Below are 20,771 nucleotides of genomic sequence, written 5' to 3' on the forward strand. Positions count from 1 at the left end.
TGGGTTGCTTGTCCATTAATTGACGTTCACGCCGTATTCTTTTTTTCGGTATTTGTAAAAAGCCGCTCATCGATCAATTTCACAAGAAATCTGATACTCGAAAGTCATGTACATTGAAGTTTAACTTGCTAATAATTTTTCGTATACGCACAAAGATAAAATAAATGAAACACTTTTAAGCTGTTTAAATCATGCAGTGAATTTTGAAAATATGGTTTTGAAAAACCAGTTATTTCTGTTTAATACTTTTCTGTCCCTTTTCTTAATAATTAGGACACGTGCCACTGGTTAATATAGAACTAGTCAACCATGAATAATCCCAAACAACAAATTTTTTGACTGGTTTGTCATACTAGTACTTGCTTATCAATTTCGTATTGTTTTCGGCTGAGACTACTATAACAGTTATAGTAGTCTCAGTTTTCGGCAATATTGTAACAATATCCTTTAGAATTTTAAATTGCTTCAGTCATTTAATATATAATTTATTTTTGTTGTTGTTCACGATTAATATTTTTATTTTGATTGATAATATGATTGCATCATTTTTTAAGCATTATAGAAGTCACAGTAAACATTAAACTTATGCATGGCGGAAAAGAAATATACGAAAACGATAGGTGCAATGTTCATGCAGCCTTGCAAATAATATTTAAACAAAAAAACATTTAATTTATAAAACTTAAGACTTTAATTTAAGTATTTTTGATGGGATGTTGAAGTTTCCAGAACATAGAAAATACACAAAAAAAATCTATTAGTACACTAGTCTATCAAAATGTGCTTGCTGTCCATTTTACAATATATTATTTAAGAATTTAGTGTTTTCTTATTTATTCTGACATCTGTGTCCCTGGATCTGAACAAGAAATTGCGAGGACGTTATGCTTATTTGTTTACCTTTAAAATAATTTTTCAACAGAATGTTATCTATATAAAATTTTAATTTTTTTGTTTTTCGTTGCGAAAACAAAATGGCCCTAAAGCTAAATGTCATCGTCAGATGTATAATGGAAGGTGATAAACACTTAAGAATATATACCACCTGCTGGTTCTTTTTACCTGGACACAGATCTTATTACGTAACAAGTACGAAGGTAAAATTATCAATTTGGTATATTCAGTCGAATATATACGGTATCTCTGGACTGGGGTTTTTAATATATTTTGATCTGACAATGTGTGTAAATTTATTTGTGCTTCAAATCACTGATTTCAAATTATAGACCAATCTCATTATTATCAACAGTGGGAAAAGTATTTGAAAAAATTGTATTTAAAATGTATTTAATCACTTAATTAGTTATATTTCAAATATACAAGAAAGCGTTTTTGTTTCAAGTTTATATTCGCCTTTTTAGAATACTAATGCAGGAGTTCCACAAGGCTCTGTATTAGGTTCCCTACTATTCCTTATTTATGTATATGAGATAGCTGGTAATTTGATAAGTCTAACTCGATTGTGTGCTGATGAAACATCCCTTTCTAATTTAAGTATTATAGTCCTTACACAATAGAGGATGTCTTTACTAGCGATTTAGAACAAATTTCAGAATGGTTTAAAGATTGGCTTATTGATTTCAATCCTAACAAGACAATTACTATGCTATTCTCCTGTAATTCTTCCCCAGATGATATTAAAATAGAACTTCAAAATCAAGTAGTAGAATTGTCTCCTGTCATAATCACTTAGGGATAACTTTTGATTCCAATGGTAAATTCTATACACATATAGAAAACGTTTTAAATTGTGCAAGCACAAGATTAAATTTCTAAAAAGAATTGAAATATGTATTGACTAGAAATTATCTTACTCGTATAAACTTAACACTTATAAGACCAATTATGGAAATGCACGTGAGTTATGGGATGGTTGTACTCAACAAGATTCCGACAATCTAGAACATGACGTTTAGTTGGAAGCAGGAAGATTAGTAGCTGGGTTGCCCGTGTTTGCTAGTCCGGAAGTTATATATTTTCCGTGGTACAGGCCCACATTTGCTAGTGGACAGAAGAAAATCCAGAAAGCTCAATATGTTCTATTCTTCACATAAAGTGGGACTGCCTCTACGATTTAATGCCACCTTTTTTTCAGTTATGAATAGATATAACCAGAAAATTCTTTTTTTTTCCATCTACTACTATCGAATGAAATAGTCTAAACCCCGACATATGTACGTCCAGAAATATGATTATATCTATCTGACTTGATACAGACACAATTGCACGCCAATCTTTATTATTAAGGACAGTTGATTGGATAGAAGTGATGGATTGCCACGCCTATATTAAAACTGAGGTCCTATGAACTGACTTCAGATAGCTCCCAGTATTCGAATTTGATAAATAAAAAATATTGATGTCTCGTATTGTTTCAATATTAAAAGTGTTGTTTAACGTAGTTGAATTTTAGATTAAATTTGGGAAGTCGTGTACATCCCCATCAGGGGTGGATCCAGAACCTTGATGTCTGGGGGGTGGGGGGTGGGGGGGACCATGAGATCAAATTAAATATTTATTTAGAGGTGTATATATGCGAGTGTGGGTGGTAATGGTGGGGGGGGGGGGGGGAGTCAGATCATCGTTTATATAGTTCTATATCTTTTATTTTTTTACCATTTCACTGTTTTCTTTATTCTTCTGCCAATTAATCTGTATAATAATTGTCCTTAGCATGCATGTAATATTTGCCACTGGACGTTAAGCAACAAACAATCACCTCTTTATTCTGTTATCTATATTTATTTATATCTAGATCTCGTTGATTAAAAAAACATAGATTTGATGAGGAAGAAAAGTTTCAATTATAAGAAGGAAAAATGCAGTATTCTTGTAACAATCACTGATTTACAAAAGATTCTTTAGTATGCCTCTTTTATATAAAGTCCATTGATTTATATAAAGAATAGTTCCGTATTTTTTTAAGACAAGATAATTTTTCAAATTAATAAAGTTATACGATAAATAACATTTTTTTAATTATGATATTGAACGGCTATTGACAAGGAGCAATGTTAGGAAGAGGTTTTAGTCTCGGCTAAGACAAAATATGTTGATATAATATAAAATTCCCAGGTTATAGAAATGTAAACGTCGAAAAATTGGAACTCAATTTTTTATTAAAAGTGTTTTTTTAACCAATCTTTTAACTTTATCAAATTGATACGGGATCAATTCGGAACAGTCACTTATAAAGACACTTTACAGTTAAATGTGTGACCCTATCTGGTATGTTTGGTAACAAATGTATAGTTTTTTTTTCTTTTTAAATTTTATTTACGTTATCTTATTATATATAAATATATATATATATTTTGGCTTCCTCCCGAATTGATAATAGGTATGTCAGAATTATTGATAGATGTCGTGTCAGAGCGACACATTCAGTTAGTTATCCCAAGGACGTATACTATATTAGATACACGTCCTTGTGTACTCCAGTGACATCCTGTCGACTAAAAATTCGTATTACACAATTATATAATACAGGTTCATGCATGGCTTCTGTATTGAGATACCCGGCGTGCACAGGTAACATTTATTGAACCACATATATTTGTGTTCGACGTTGTTTATCTTGTGCGTGTTTGAAATTATAATTCCACCTGTTACTGAATGATGTTCTGATAATAATATTATCCACTACTTTTGTTGATAATAAGTTTTAAAATTTTATAAACATGACCTTATTTTTTGTGAAATAAATACTGTTTTGTCATGATTCTGGACCCTTCTTTTAAAAAATACAAGCTTTTGACAAATGGCAAACATGCAGATGTAAAGTAATGCAGCACTTATAGTCAGTATCAATATTTATTTATTGAAGATAAGAGAGCTCCTTCTATGTCCAATGTCCCTATCTTTATAAGTACAGTGGAAATAGTCATTGTAAAGGAGCGGAGATAGAGTGGCATCGTGAAAAAAGATAACCGAATAGAGAACAATATACTATATGGAGAATTATCGACGAAAAGGGTAATAGTAATTGTAAAGGAAAAGAGATATAGAGAGGCATAGTAAAAAAAAATGTTTGCTAGACAAAGTTACTGCTCGTTTGACATTTTTAGTTATACAAAATCACACTTCGTGTTCCAAATTGGTATTCACGTGCGATAACTTGATGCATAGCATGGTTAAAAATAAATAAGTATCCCATTCGTTATATCGTAGTGTCACTGTGTTTCTTTTTTCAATTTATTTAGTTTGTTAATGATTATGTAAATAAGAATAAATCTGCATAAAAACTTCATACCCGTTTAGTTATTGCCTGTAGGCGTTTGATTATTGTTACATTTAATATATATATAGAACCTTTCATACATCTTAAAGTAAAAGATGTGTCAGTCTGATTCAAACGACCTGAGAAGCCTGTAATACTAGTACGACTCGAGTATAGCATGTAAAAATTCCTACTCAATATGGTTGTATTGGAAATCTTTTCATACAGATAGATAACTCATGATCCGACATTCATGTAATATTTGCCACATGACACTCATATTTCTTTCTACCATCATCATCTTATTCATTAAATATTGCTGTAAACATCGATGGTTCACACCCAAACAAAATTGGAGTAATATACCTTTAGAGCTTCTCCGTGGTATACACTTGTGAAATATATAGACGAAATTCGTTATTAAAGTGAATCTACATCTCACAAACACAATTTTTGAATTACGATTTTGAACCATTACGAAATGGCAAGATATAACCATGCAGGCATTTAGTTTTCGTCAGACACAAGATAAATAATCACTCTCATAAACGTATATATATGCATGCAGTTTCAAATATCAAGAACAAGCGGTCGATGTCTATAGATCATTGTTAAGTCGGTTTACTAGCTGTTCAGAGTCAGACATGTCACTTGTACATTCTTGGCCTTCATATACCCCACCCGACGATGGGAACCCTTTTCTGGTAGTGTTGACAACATAAGCTTGTATGGTGATTCTGTTTATCTGTACCATTGGTTGGGTTCTACTGCCCCAAAAACAAACTAACGAAACGCTACAAGTCTGCTTTGTCTGTTAGAAAGAACCTTTGGCGCTCATCCTCAATGGCGCTAATACGTCAGGAAACTTACAAGTCTACTAGTAAAGATTGTTTCAAGAACAACGAGGTTGGGACGAACTGTTCTAAAATCGTCAATATCAGTTATACATTACTACGATATGCCTTTTATTACAACTACTGTATAACTAATTTGGATTAATGACGGCTATCCTGTTCAGCATTGCACAAAATTATCATAGAATATAAAAAAAACTTGTTAAAAAAAATCCTCAAGCAAAATAATGTATTAGCTTAGATTTATAATGTACGTATATACATTAATGAAATAAACGATATTTTTTACAAATAATTCGTTTAAGTGATTGGCAGCTTAATATGATTATGAAAGAATGAAATGTTAAAAAGAAAATTTAAAAAATCACGCATGTTGTACTGTTGTATTTTTTTTTTCAATTAAAAACTTAAAAATAAAAATAGTTTTACGATTGTTAGCATTTTAACATCGCCAGATTTAAATACAAGTTAAAGAATTCCGGTAAAGTAAATTACACAGATGTGCAATTATTATTAATTGGGAAATGAAACATTTAATTTTTAAGATTAAAAGTACTATTCTTTTAACTTCACATTTTAATTTTATGCAAATTGCATAGAACGTAATCGAAAATTGTTCCACTGTAATATTGTATACAATTCCGGAATTGACAAAGATTGAATGTTTATTTTCAATTAATTTAAACAATTTAATTATTGTTTCTCTATTGTCATCGGATATTTTATCTTGGTGTATTAAACACGCTATACTCTTTCTGTTAATCCATTCAAAATGACAACATACACGCTTGTGTACGCTTGAATTTACACCTGTGTACGCCTGAGGATAAATTGCTGCAAGGTAAAGTTCAAACGAATTCTCCTCAAATCGAGAAATAAACAATGACTTTACAAAATAATATACACGTTCTGTTCACATATAGTTTGCATTGAAATGGTTATCAAAGTTATGACGGTAAATAAAAACGTAAAATATTTCAGTTCAATATCAGTAAAAATGTTCAATAGATATTTTATGAAACAATCTCAACAACAATTTATGAAATTTAGATTTTTTGTCAAAAGAGAAGCACAATTACCCCAAAGCGAATTGCGAGAAGTGGTTTCGTATTCGTTATAGAAAAAAAATACTAGTAGTTTATGTAAAGTAACGACTCTCGTACGGTGTCGCGTTAATATCTTTTTAATACATTGGTGCAATTGGATTGTTACGATTGTTAGCATTTTAACATCGCCAGATCTAAATAAAAGTTAAAGAATTCCGGTAAAGTAAATTAAACAGATGTGCAATTATTATTAATTGGGGAAATGAAACATTTAATTTTTAAGATTAAAAGTACTATTCTTTTAACTTCATATTTTAATTTTATGCAAATTGCATAGAACGTAATCGAAAATTGTTCCACTGTAATATTGTATACTATTCCGGAATTGACAAAGATTGAATGTTTATTTTCAATTAATTTAAACAATTTAATTATTGTTTCTCTATTGTCATCGGATATTTTATCTTGGTGTATTAAACACGCTATACTCTTTCTGTTAATCCATTCAAAATGACAACATACACGCCTGTGTACGCTTGAATTCACACCTGTGTACGCCTGAGGATAAATTGCTGCAAGGTAAAGTTCGAACGAATTCTCCTCAAATCGAGAAATAAACAATGACTTTACAAAATAATATACACGTTCTGTTCACATATATTTTGCATTGAAATGGTTATCAAAGTCATGACGGTAAATTAAAACTTAAATATTTCAGTTCAATATCAGTAAAAATGTTCAATAGATATTTTATGAAACAATCTCAACAACAATTTATGAAATTTAGATTTTTTGTCAAAAGAGAAGCACAATTACCCCAAAGCGAATTGCGAGAAGTGGTTTCGTATTCGTTATAGAAAAAAAAAAATACTAGTAGTTTATGTAAAGTAACGACTCTCGTACGATGTCGCGTTAATATCTTTTTAATAAATTGGTGCAATTGGATGCAACAAATAATGACCATAAAATGTCAGGTTTGCGAGATCAGACAGTAACCTAACCAGTAAACAATTGAAAATCTAGGGATCAATATTTAACATTCGTCAGCAATGAGCAATTTTCATAAATAAAACATGATTTAGTCGAATACTTTGCGAGTAAAGAAAAAGAGACTACCATAGATTTGTTATTAACCCCAAATGCTTGATGGGTACAAATCAGTATTCAGGAGTTACCTTTTTTGCATTAAACCACATTACAACAGAAATTGGAAAATAGGGCGTGGAAGTATTTCTAAGACATTGTTGTTTTCTGTTCTATGTAGCTTTCTTATTGGCAAACATGGTGATATATTTTATAGATGAAAACAATCGATCTGTTTAAAATAAGAAATGAAAATAACTGTTTGGTGTTGTTTTTTTTTTGTTGGCAAATAAGAAAAATGACCGTTTGATTTAAAATTGTTTAAAATTATTTTGAAATAGATTTATGAAAATAATTTACATGTGAAAAGGCTAGACTTTATGGCGTAGGTATGTGATTGAGTGGTTTTGTTTACAATTATTTCCCATTATTTCGGCAGCGAAAATCTGCAATAATTATTTGTTCATCATGTTGTGTGATTTACACATTATAACAAAACTATGACGGATGAATTTAGAGTTAGCTGTTTAATGTCCAGTGGCAACTATTATATGTATTATTAGGAGGACATTTAAAATGTTATAAATATGAACAAGGACATCCTTTGTTATGCAAACATGTGTATCACGGCACAAGCGATGACCTATAGACCGTGTGTATCATATGTATATTTAGGGTGGGGTTGCTCCGAATAAAGGAGGTATAGATACAGGAAAATAAAGAAAAAAAATATAAAATTAGAATAGAGTATAACGGGAAAAATAAAGACAGAGGAAAATGGTATAAAAAAAATTAAAGAATAGAGGGTCTAGTTTTTTTGCCGGACAATTGTTGATGATAGTTTAAAGTCAAGTGCATTTATAGTTAAAATAATACACAATCGTATGTACATTGGTAGGGATTTATGTTTAGGGTTGATGAGGCACATAACGAGTAATTGTTTTTATTTGAAATTTCTCGAATGTTTGTTTTTTCGACTGATTTGATAGATGAATAAAAACAAACTATAATTTAAAAAAAATGGTTTAATTACGATATATGGATACAACTGCTATTCAGTCGATTTTAAAATACATGCGATAAAAGAGAATACATAAAAATATTTAACAAACCTTTTGGACAAAAGGTCAACCTTAAGACCCCGAATATACTTTTGTAAGAACATTAGATTAATTCCGAATTCCATCTTAAATCAATTGTTCATTTAGGAAAAAAAATAAATGTTAATACCCTAAACTATTTTCAAAAATTGTTGACTGAATACCCTGCAGACTGCAGTTTACTCGCACATTCACCAAGTACGCATTTCTACGGCTAACTAAATTCATAATCGTATCTTTTAATTTGTTTAAATTTATTTCAGTGTTTATTTTTCAAACTTTTTATGTAAATAATTTTGGATCAACATCGAGTCAGATCAAATTATAATTTATCAAATTATTAATTAAAAACTGAAACATGCATCCAATCTAAATTTTACGCCTATTATCACCTATATAAAAAGATATAACAGAACACCATTCATGTTTTATATTTAAAAAAAAACATATACGCTTAACAAAACTATGCACGCCAAGAAACGATGTACGCTAAACGATACGATATACGCTAAACGAAACGATGTACGCTAATACGCTAAACGATACGGTATACGCTTAATGAAACGATGTACGCAAAACCATACGATGTACGATAAAAGGGCGCTTATGTTATTGTTTATGGTATGGTTTATGGCATATGGTTTCGTTCGTACATCATTCGTTCAGCGTCCGTACAACGTTCGGTCAGCGTTTCGTTTGCATTCGTACACCGTTCGGGAAGCGTACGTACATCGTTCGGGCATCGTCCGTACATGATTCGGGCATCGTTCGTATTGTTAACTTTTACGTTACACGGACTGTAACATGTACACAAATGCATGGATATTATTAATAGTAGCTAAAATTGTTAATATGAGAATGTTACATTGCAATTCGATTCAAAAATCTAATTTTGAGAGCTTTTACATATTTTGTATAAGTACATAAGCAATCTCCTTATGATATAGGTTGGGCAGACAACTTATATTCATACGTATCTTCTAAATATGTGGTGATGTATTAATTGCTTACTTTCGCAATGTGTCTTGTTAATTTTTGTTCTTTGGAAAAATAATATGATTAAATATCATTCATGCGTTAATTGTTTTTATTTGCCTTCGCATATCAGCTGAATATTTGTGAAGCATATTTACGAAATGATGTTTTTTTTCCATTTACAATACCAGGTTTTTCAAGCAGAAATTTAATTATGTACTGATACATATGTATTGTGGTGTTGCTGGATTTTCAGGAATTACAATTTGTCGATAAGCACATGACAGTGTAAACATAGATGTGGTAAGGGGAAGCAAGGAATTAATGTCTAATCAAATACACAACTTGTTTTAAACGGACTTTCTTGGATTAATACCCAAACCACGATAATGTTTGAGATACTCTAGAATTACATGTGTTATACGTTCGATTCATCTTTTGGTAGTCTCAAATTTAAACGATTTATTTACACATTCAGTTTTTTTTTTTGGAAAACCTATGATCCAAAGAGTGGCTGTTTCAATGAAGAAACCAGTTTTAGTGTCTTCATAAAAAAATTGATAGCATCAGTTTCAGTTTGCGCTTTTTGTACCCATTTATATTGGTGATTCAACTTATCTTATTCAAAAGCAAACGTTTAACTGAACACCACATGGTCATAACATATTTCCTAAATATGTAGGATAAACATACACAAATGTATTTATTTGCAATGTGAAAATAATATATAATCAATTATTTACAGATGGAAGAATCTTTGCTGTACGAACATTTTGCTTAAAGTCCTTCATCAAGTTAAATCGATAACAATCTTCATTAGTAAACCAAGTTTAACTTATACGGCTAGTTTAAAAGTCCGAATAGTTAATTATCATATCTTGTTCAGTCTTTCAGTCAATTTTCAGACTTTCCACTGCAATCAGTTCCATACAGTTCAGTAAATGTTCCTGGAGTCAGTATTTCGACAACATTCTTTAGTTACAGATTATCGTTGGTTATCTCAACGATATTGATTCTCTTGCTTGAGCGGCGAAAGTGAGAAAAGCAATCGAGTTGAGATGACCAATGATAATCTGTTGATCGCTATTTTGCCTATGACGACGTTGATGTTTAAATTGACAACGGCACATGCGCCCTAAGTTTCTAGCGATTATTTTGCATACCACTCTACTGTGCTGAGAAAGGAAATTAACGGTCACTAAGATCAAAGGAAAATTTCGTAAAATAACGATAATAGTAGTTATCTTAGTGAACGAATCAAAACAATACTGAATTGTTTGAAATGTTACTGAACAGTACTGGATTTACTGCAAGCAAAGTGTCTGCGTATAACTAAATTTACAACATGTAAATGTATGAATAATAACTTAACTGTTTTTATAATTTTTTACGTTAAGATCGGTAAAGATCATATTTCATGTACAAGACGCACTCGTGTACATGAACAAACAATTGGAAGCAGTCCTCTTACTTAGCTTAGTTCAAATAGTAGCTTTTACATACATGCGACATACAATCAAAAACAGTTCAGAAGGTTTACTTACCAAAGTCTACAGATGCTCCTTTCATTACCTATAAGAAACATTGTCCATGTTGTTAGTGTATCAAATAACATTTTAAACACAATAACAAGTCGATAAATATGAGGTAAAAGTAATGTACTGACGTTCAAATTTTATAAATCTGTTAAAAATACAAATCAAGATAAAAAACACATAAACCAAGAGAATCAGATAAACTGCAAACGTACTGAAAACATGTTCGTCTGTCATCTAATAAAAAAAAAGAGTTTGGACACCAGATCTGTATTGAAAATTAGATTGTCAAGAAGTGTATGAAATCTCTTTCAAAACGATACAAATCAATGCTATTAGTATAAGTGTTACTATGAAAGTCTCTATATAAGTCAGATATGGATACTCAAAAATGCAAAGGTCAGTAAGAATACATACAATTTAAATACCATGTATCTTGCAATAGAATTAACATGTATGGGTTTTTTACCCTTTACACCACTGTGCCCAATTCAGAGCTTACATACATTATAAAGGAATTTGTCCATTTTTAAGGCAACAGTAAATTACCACGATTTCTCAAAATGAGCGAGACTGGGGCACTCGTTCATAAATCTTTACTCAGTACTCGGAATACAAAGATTGTGCTCGAAACACTAAATCCAGTATTTTGATTGGTTGATTTCTGAGTCTGAGTATGGTGATCGTGCTCGAAAGATAAATGACCGCAGAGCCGGACGCGTCGACAGGGTAAGCGTCTCGAGCTATGCACCCATAACATAATATGCAAATAAAGAATTATTAAAAATGTCACAATCGGTAAATTACAAATCACTCAACTATATTGGTATCTAAAGATCTATAACCCCGAAAATATGTTGCGAGTGAGTTGAGACGCCAACAAATCATCGCGGTTGGCCGTATAACTTGCGTAGTGTCGATTGTGGTCATTCTTTCCCGTACTAGTAACTCTGAGGGAGCAGTTTTTGTGTAAGAATCACACTCCTGTAAATGCGTCCGTATTTTGCGAAAAAATGAAAAGGAAACTTTATAAATGTCATGCGTGCGAGGCACTTTTCTGAATTGATATTAATCAGAAAGTCAAATGCTTAAAAAAACAAAGATGTATAAGAACCGAACAGTTGAAGAACGAGTAGACAAAATATACCTAAAATAATAGTAAAATCCCTTTAATGACATCTTTGCCGGAGGGAGTGAGGACAGCTGACACGACAGCCAACAAAAACATTCAATAACGTAACGTATTAACTGAGATATATGAACGATAGAACAAAGGTGATGTAACCGTTGACAAATTTGCAGTTGACACCTGAAAAGTTGAAATCCTTACATTTTTCAAAATTCTGTGTCAGTATCTTGAAAAATATCAAATATAAAGCAGACACTCTTCCTACTGTTGTATACCTGATTTCAAATTCACTGGGTTATATGAAATGTAAACACTCCTTCAAATGTGAGTCATTGAGTGACAGAAAATCATCAATCAATCAAAATGTGAAATTAAAGAACTTTGTAAAAAAATAATATTGTCGTTAACAAAATTTCTGGTTGAACTCGGCTTCGTATGAATACAAAAACTAGTCGGTCAGTATTATAATACAATAAATACCCATTGGATTACCGACTGTCTGCTGAAATATAATTCTATCAATCACTACAAATATGTTGTCAATCAAAATGTCTAGCATTGTTCTTCACAGAGTAGGATTTGTCATGACCTTAAACAAGGAATTTGTTTCTACATTTCCATTGTTTATAGAAAAAGCTCTGTTTAATGAGATATTGGGGTCGATCTTTCAAATAAGCATGGGAATAATATTGTAAAGCTTGTAATAATGAACGTTGATGGTAATACTGCAGAATTGTAATGATTGTGATTCAAAAATGTAAACTAGATCTTTATAACTTTTAAGAATGCACTTACTGAACAACACAAAATCATCATAGTCCTGAAAAAATAATAAAGGCAAATGGTAAGATACAAAACTGTTACCTTGCAAAGGGTATGAGGAGTTTGTATGTGTCCTCCCTCTACAGCTTCCTTAATTTTTCTGAATGTCAGAGTTGATTTCTCGTGACATCGACGCAGTACTTTGCATTTCAGTACTTCTGGTTCACTTTCAAATTGATAGAGATCGCTCCAGTTAACGTATGGAAGTCCAAGATAGGTAACCAATTCCCGAATCTCATCTAAATTGTACAATGAGGAAAGCCGACACAAATGAAGGGCTGTCGGAATTTCGCTTAAGAACGCTTCATGTTTAACTGTAAAAATATAGCATAATAGTAACATGAATAAGGCGCAATTATAGTGTTCTATGATTGTGTCGGAGTTTTTAAATTCTAACTCGTCAGAACATGTTCTTAAGAAAGGGTAAAAAGCCTACCTTTGATGTTTAAAAGGTTAAGACAGTACATACAGTATTTAGTATTCCACCTTTTTGCATTAATTGAGTTACTTATATGGCAGAATACAGAGAACACTTATATCTATAATTAAGATATAACACATAAAACTGATAAGTTGCGTGCTTTATTTCAATGCCGCCTAAAAACAAGAGACACAAATCACCGATATAAGAGTACTTGAATTTACTGAAATCTAGCTTAACGCAAATTACAACTTACAAAATCATGTTTTCCAGGACTAAAGTTCACTACCGTATGCACAAGTGTACTAAGTTTCATTTTGCTGTGAACACAATTAAAATGGTAAACTACTTTACTAATAGTTTGTCAATACAAGGGAACTATAAATGCATGCAAATGAAATGTTTGGCTTGTTATAACACTAGGTTTCACAGAACAATTTTTCTCTTCGGAAAATGCCTGTACCAAATCAGGAATAAAGCAGTTGTTTTACATTCGTTTCTTTGATTGATAACTTTCTATTTTGTCATTTTTTATGGACTTAGGCCTTAGAGTTCGATATTTTCGTTTTACTTTTGTACCTAACAAGTGTAACCTTTAGTTAAAGGACTGTTTTCTTTGCAATTGATACAGTCCTTGGATGGTGTAAACTTCCCACTCACACCATACACCATTACACCATTCACCATACACCATTACACCATACACCTTGTGCCATTACACCATACACGTTACACCTTTGCACCATACACCTTACACATTACACCATACACCATTCCCCATTCTATCTACACGATCCGAAATAATCCATAAAGCAATTAAATTTCAAAGAAAGCGTGCGACTACAAAATTATTTATTTGATTTAAAAAACGAATTTTGATCACAATATTGTAAATTAATGTATAAAATTAAAATCTCCGTGGTCATGCCTATGATGGTTATATAAACAATACAGATTAAATATATATACATGTATTTGTAAATAAAGTACGCTTGTAATGCAAATTTATCCGCGATCTGCCTATCTATAAATTAAAAACGATATTGGTTACAATGCTATTATTATCGGTTTTAACATGTATCGTAAATCTTATAAACTTGGTTTTCAGATAAAATCGACAAACAATGCCAAAAATGAATACATCAGGATGACTGGTACATGTACAACATGTACAACAAAATTATTTTAAGCATCAACCAAAACTGACCATATTTGCACTTCTTCACAATCTGTTAATTTATATAGGGTTAAAAAATTTGGAAATATTTTTGCCCTCCTTTTATTAAAAATATTGTCTCGCTACAAAATTTCAGTAATTTTGATACCTCAGGCTGACTCATATAACAAAATTATTTAACTCATCAACCAAAACTGACCATAATATTTTCACTTTATTATATAGATCTATATAGCCGCATAGTAAATCAGCAATATTTTGATGTCAGGGTGGATTGTATAATACAAATGACAGCAACATTGCAAAACAACATGTACAATGACAAACATTTGTCCCCATCAATCTAGATTGCCAACATGTCCTCTTTTTATTCAATATATTGTCTCGCAACAAAATTTCAGTAGTTTTGATACCTCAGGTTGACTCGTATAACAAAATTATTTTAACGCATCTACAAAAACTGACCATATTTGCACTTTATTATGTATATCTATAAAGCCACATAGTAAATCAGCAATATCTTGTTGTCAGGATGGATTGTATAACACAAATGACAGCAACAGTGCAATACAATGACAACAAAAATTTTTCCTGATCAATCTAGATAGCCAGCATGACCTCTTTTATTCAAAATATTGTCTCGCAAGAAAATTTCAGTAGTTTTGAAACCTCAGGCTGACTCGTATAACAAAATTATTTTAAAGCATCAACTAAAACTGACCATATTTGCACTTTATCATGTAAATCTATATAGCCGCATAGTAAATCAGCAATATTTTGATGTCAGAATGGATTGTATAATACAAATGACAGCAACATTGCAACACAATGACGACAAAAAATATACCCATCAATTTAGATAGCCAGCATGTCCTCTTGTTAATTAAAATATGGTCTCGCAACAATTTTTCAGTAATTTTGATACCTAAGGCTGACCAGTATAACAAAATTATTAAAAAACATCAACAAAAACTGACCATATTTGCACTTTATTATGTATATCTATATAGCCGCATAGTAAATCAGCAATATTTTGATGTCAGGATGGATTGTATAATACAAATGACAGCAACATTGCAATACAATGGCAACAAAAATTTGTCCCCATCAATCTAGATAGCCAGCATGTCCTCTTTTTATTCAAAATATTGTCTCGTAAGAAAATGTCAGTAGTTTTGATACTTCAGGCTAACTTGTATAACAAAATTATTTTAAAGCATCAACCAAAACTGACCATATTTGCACTTTTAATATTATGTATATCTATATAGCCACATAGTAAAGCAGCTATATTTTATTGTCAGAATGGATTGTATAATACAAATGACAGCAACATTGCAACACAATAACATCAAAAATTATCCCCATCAATTTAGATTGCCAGCATGTCCTCTTTTTATTCAAAATATTGTCTCGCAACAAAATTTCAGTAATTTTGATACCTAAGGCTGACTAGTATAACAAAATTATTTGAACGCATCAACAAAAACTGACCATATTTGCACATTATTATGTATATCTATATAGCCACATAGTAAATCAGCAATATTTTGATGTCAGGATGGATTGTATAATACAAATGACAGCAACATTGCAACACAATGACATCAAAAATTATCCCCATCAATTTAGATTGCCAGCATGTCCTCTTTTTATTCAAAATATTGTCTCGCAACAAAATTTCAGTAATTTTGATACCTAAGGCTGACTAGTATAACAAAATTATTTGAACGCATCAACAAAAACTGACCATATTTGCACATTATTATGTATATCTATATAGCCACATAGTAAATCAGCAATATTTTGATGTCAGGATGGATTGTATAATACAAATGACAGCAACATTGCAATACAATGACAACAAAAATGTATTCCCATCAATCTAGATAGCCAGGATGTCCTCTTTTTATTCAAAATATTGTCACGCAACAAAATTTCAGTAGTTTTGTTACCTCAGGCTGACTCGTATAACAAAATTATTTAAACAAATCAACCAAAACTGACCATATTTGCATTTTATTATGTAAATCTATATAGCCGCATAGTAAATCAGCAATATTTTGTTGTCAGAATGGATTGCATAATACAAATGACAGCAACATTGCAACACAATGACAACAAAAATTTGTCCCCATCAATCTAGATTGCCAGCATGTCCTCTTTTTATTCAAAATATTGTGTCGCAAGAAAATTTCAGTAGTTTTGATACCTCAGGCTGACTCATATAACAAAACTATTTTAAAGTATCAACCAAAACTGACCATATTTGCACTTTATTATGTAAATCTATATAGCCGCATAGTAAATCAGCAATATTTTGATGTCAGGATGGATTGTATAATACAAATGACAGTAACATTGCAATACAATGACAACAAAAATTTGTCCCCATCAATCTAGATAGCCAGCATGTCCTCTTTTTATTCAAAATATTGTCTCAAGAAAATTTCAGTAGTTTTGATACCTCAGGCTGACTTGTATAACAAAATTATTTTAAAGCATCAACCAAAACTGACCATATTTGCACTTTTAATATTATGTATATCTATATAGCCACATAGTAAAGCAGCTATATTTTATTGTCAGAATGGATTGTATAATACAAATGACAGCAATATTGCAACACAATGACAACAAAAATTATCCCCATCAATTTAGATTGCCAGCATGTCCTCTTTTTATTCAAAATATTGTCTCGCAACAAAATTTCAGTAATTTTAATACCTAAGGCTGACTAGTATAACAAAATTATTTAAACGCATCAACAAAAACTGACCATATTTGCACATTATTATGTATATCTATATAGCCACATAGTAAATCAGCAATATTTTGATGTCAGGATGGATTGTATAATACAAATGACAGCAACATTGCAATACAATGACAACAACAATTTGTTCCCATCAATCTAGATAGCCAGCATGTCCTCTTTTTATTCAAAATATTGTCTCGCAACAAAATTTCAGTAGTTTTGATGCCTCAGGCTGACTCGTATAACAAAATTATTTAAACAAATCAACCAAAACTGACCATATTTGCACTTTATTATGTAAATCTATATAGCCGCATAGTAAACAACAATATTTTGATGTCAGAATGGATTGCATTATACAAATTAAATGACAGCAACATTGCAACACAATGACAACAAAAATTTGTCCCCATCAATCGACATGTAGATAGCCAGCATGTCCTCTTTTTATTCGAAATATTGTCTTGCATGAAAATTTTAGTAGTTTTGATACCTCAGGCTGACTTGTATAACAAAATTATTTTAAAGCATCAGCCAAAACTGATCGTATTAGCACTTTATTATGTCATGTATGTAAATCTATATAGCCGCATAGTGAATCAGCATATAGCCGCAAAGTAAATCAGCAATATTTTGATGTGAGGATGGATTGTATAATACAAATGACAGCAACATTGCAATACAATGACAACAAAAATTTGTCCCCATCAATCTAGATAGCCAGCATGCCCTCTTTTTATTAAAAATATTGTCTCGCAAGAAAATTTCAGTAGTTTTGATACCTCAGGCTGACTCGTATAACAAAACTATTTTAAAGTATCAAACAAAACTGACCATATTTGCACTTTATTATGTAAATCTATATAGCGGCAGCCGCATAGTAAATCAGCAATATTTTGATGTCAGGATGGATTGTATAATACAAATGACAGCAACATTGCAATACAATGATAACAAAATCTTGTCCGCTTTAATTTAGAGTGCCAGCATTTCATCTCTGTATTCGTTATATAAAACTGCCACTAAAGTCAGTATCAGTATCTGTATTTCCCACTTCCATGACTTCTGAATATGGACGGGTACATCACAGATTCCTTTTGGGCTATTGTGTGATGGGTTGGTCTGCGCATAAATTAGTCGTGCTTGCTGAGGTGTGATGATTTAAACTCAGTAGTTCAGGATGGTTTGTATAATAAAACTATTCCACCTCATCATCCAACAGTGTGACTGACATGACAGATTTCATTTGTACTTTATAATGAAAAGTATGAGAAGTTCTCTTCTAGGAAAAGTATACTGTTAGTATATTATGTCGGTTGGTTGATTTTGTTGGTGGCTAAATATCAAGTGGCAAATATTTCATTCCGTTTCACATAAGTATATTTTTTCGGACGTTCAAGATATCATTTATAATCCGTAAAGACAAATCTAACGAAATTGACGAGATTGTTCATAATTATACAACACCTTATGTGCAATAACACTGTACAATTTTCCTTTGAACATTTTTTGGAAAACAGAATCGTAAATCCAAGGCAAACATAGGTGAATGACGATAAGATATTTATAAAGAGACTGTCAAAAGTGGGGAACGAAGCAACTTTAAAAATGATGTTGATAACCCGTGATATAAAAATACTGTTCCGATGCGTGGATAACCTTTCTATCCGCCTTCTAGTTTAAATAAAATCCTTTCTTTTATGATAACTGCATGTGATCACAAGTGTGTAATTTTAAAGCCATTGTTTAATGTAAATAAGAATATGAAAAAAAAAGATTTTTTAATATGTGTATATTAAATATATATGACATAGAGTCTAACGAGTAAAGTAATTTGCTTTACTGGGAAAAAAGAACAATAGGATTATTATTATTGTTTATGTTTACAATCCGAAAAATTAAAATAAAATGAACTTCGGTTTCAACCAATGAAACGTCGTACACTATTCATTCACACCATTCCCAATCGCACGTTACACAATCACACCATTCCTCATACACCATTACACCATTCCCCTTACACCATACACCATAGCACCATACACCTTCTACCATTGCACCATATGCCATACACCATTACACCATACACGTTATTTTGGGAAGTTTACACCATCCAAGGGCTGTATCTATCATTATTGTTGAACAACCAAACCTATCTAAGAGTATTTCATTTTTATAGGGCTTTTCATTCGGTGTCAACAAACCTATTTAAAAGAACTATACACCCCAGTACAATGACCATTTATAATAAACTGTATTATAAATAACGCTGACTTGTACTGGTAAGTTGGTAGCTGTACGGTTAAAAGCTTGGTGCAGTATGCTTGGCGAAAATAAATCAGAGCGTACCTTATTCAGAAGGAAATCGCATTAACTCCAAAAGGAGCCAGAACGGTTGCGTTTACAAGCTCAGTCAGAATGTCTCAATCGGTAATCGGTAAAATTACAGATCAAACCATCAACCTGATATATAAGGATCTAATACAAAATAAAAATATAATTTTGAATCTTTGGTTTTCTTTTTTGTGCTGTTTTCTCTTGTTTATGCGTGCATGTGTGTGTGTGTGTGTGTGTGTGTGTGTGTATGTGTATGTGTATGTGTATTAAATAAAAGAGGTGGGAAAAGAGCAATCAATAGTACATTTATTGAAAACTATCGAACTGATGATAACTGATTAAGTTGATTTAATCGGGTCATATTAGTGCAAAAAAGATATTTGTGTTCTTACTATGTTGAAATTAACTTATTTGATAAAAATGGTCATTTAACACATGTTTGTTTTTTTTAACAAAAACGATATGAACCAATGCTTCACCCACAAAAGTAGTTCATACACATGAGTATCTATATAAAAGTGAGGCGAAAGATACCAAAGGGACATTCAAACTCATACATTTTGATAAGTAATACAAGCCCTGGAATATTGTATCAATTGGGAGATATAAACTCCGTATGCAGACCTGCTGGAACGTTGCTACATAGGAATAGAAAGATCACAATTAATACATTCTAAATATGAACAATTTATTCAGGTAGAGATTAATTTTATGGTAAGATGAGGCTATTTCGTCAGTTTTCTACTTTTATGAACATGGAGAATGTTATTTTGATTTTGTTGATTTCAAAAGGACAACATTTGCATGATCGAACCTTCTCCTTTGCAAACATGATTTATGCATGAGCAAGTTTACGTAAAATTATTTCTAGAAAAATGCATTAGAAAACTGTTATATTGTCGGTGATGAATAAAAGCTGGATGTTTGCAATACCAGCTGTAAAAATAGGTAGGATAGTATGCCTGCACTTAAAACTATGGATGAATAGTTACCTACCTGGACAGTTTAATTCACACTGTATTTCTGACTCCTTAAAAACAAGGAGAAATCATTGAGATTGTGCAAGTTAATAAATTGACGATGAAAAGTAAAAACAAATCTTGAAAAAGGCGACACGTTCATTTAGACCATATATGATTAAAACTGTTTGCAAATATTTTCGAGATATTGGGCTTTCTGTTCATAAAATCTGTGCATTTTAAAAGATTGAATAAATAATGCGTACGTTTCAAACCAAAAGTTGTAGGAACAGTTTTAAAAACCAGGGATGGAGTAATCATAATCTGTAATCGTAACGGATAGTAATTGAGTATTT

The sequence above is a fragment of the Mytilus californianus genome, unplaced genomic scaffold (assembly GCF_021869535.1).
Source record: "Mytilus californianus isolate M0D057914Y unplaced genomic scaffold, xbMytCali1.0.p SCAF_8, whole genome shotgun sequence".
In the NCBI taxonomy this organism is placed as follows: Eukaryota; Metazoa; Mollusca; class Bivalvia; order Mytilida; family Mytilidae; genus Mytilus; species Mytilus californianus.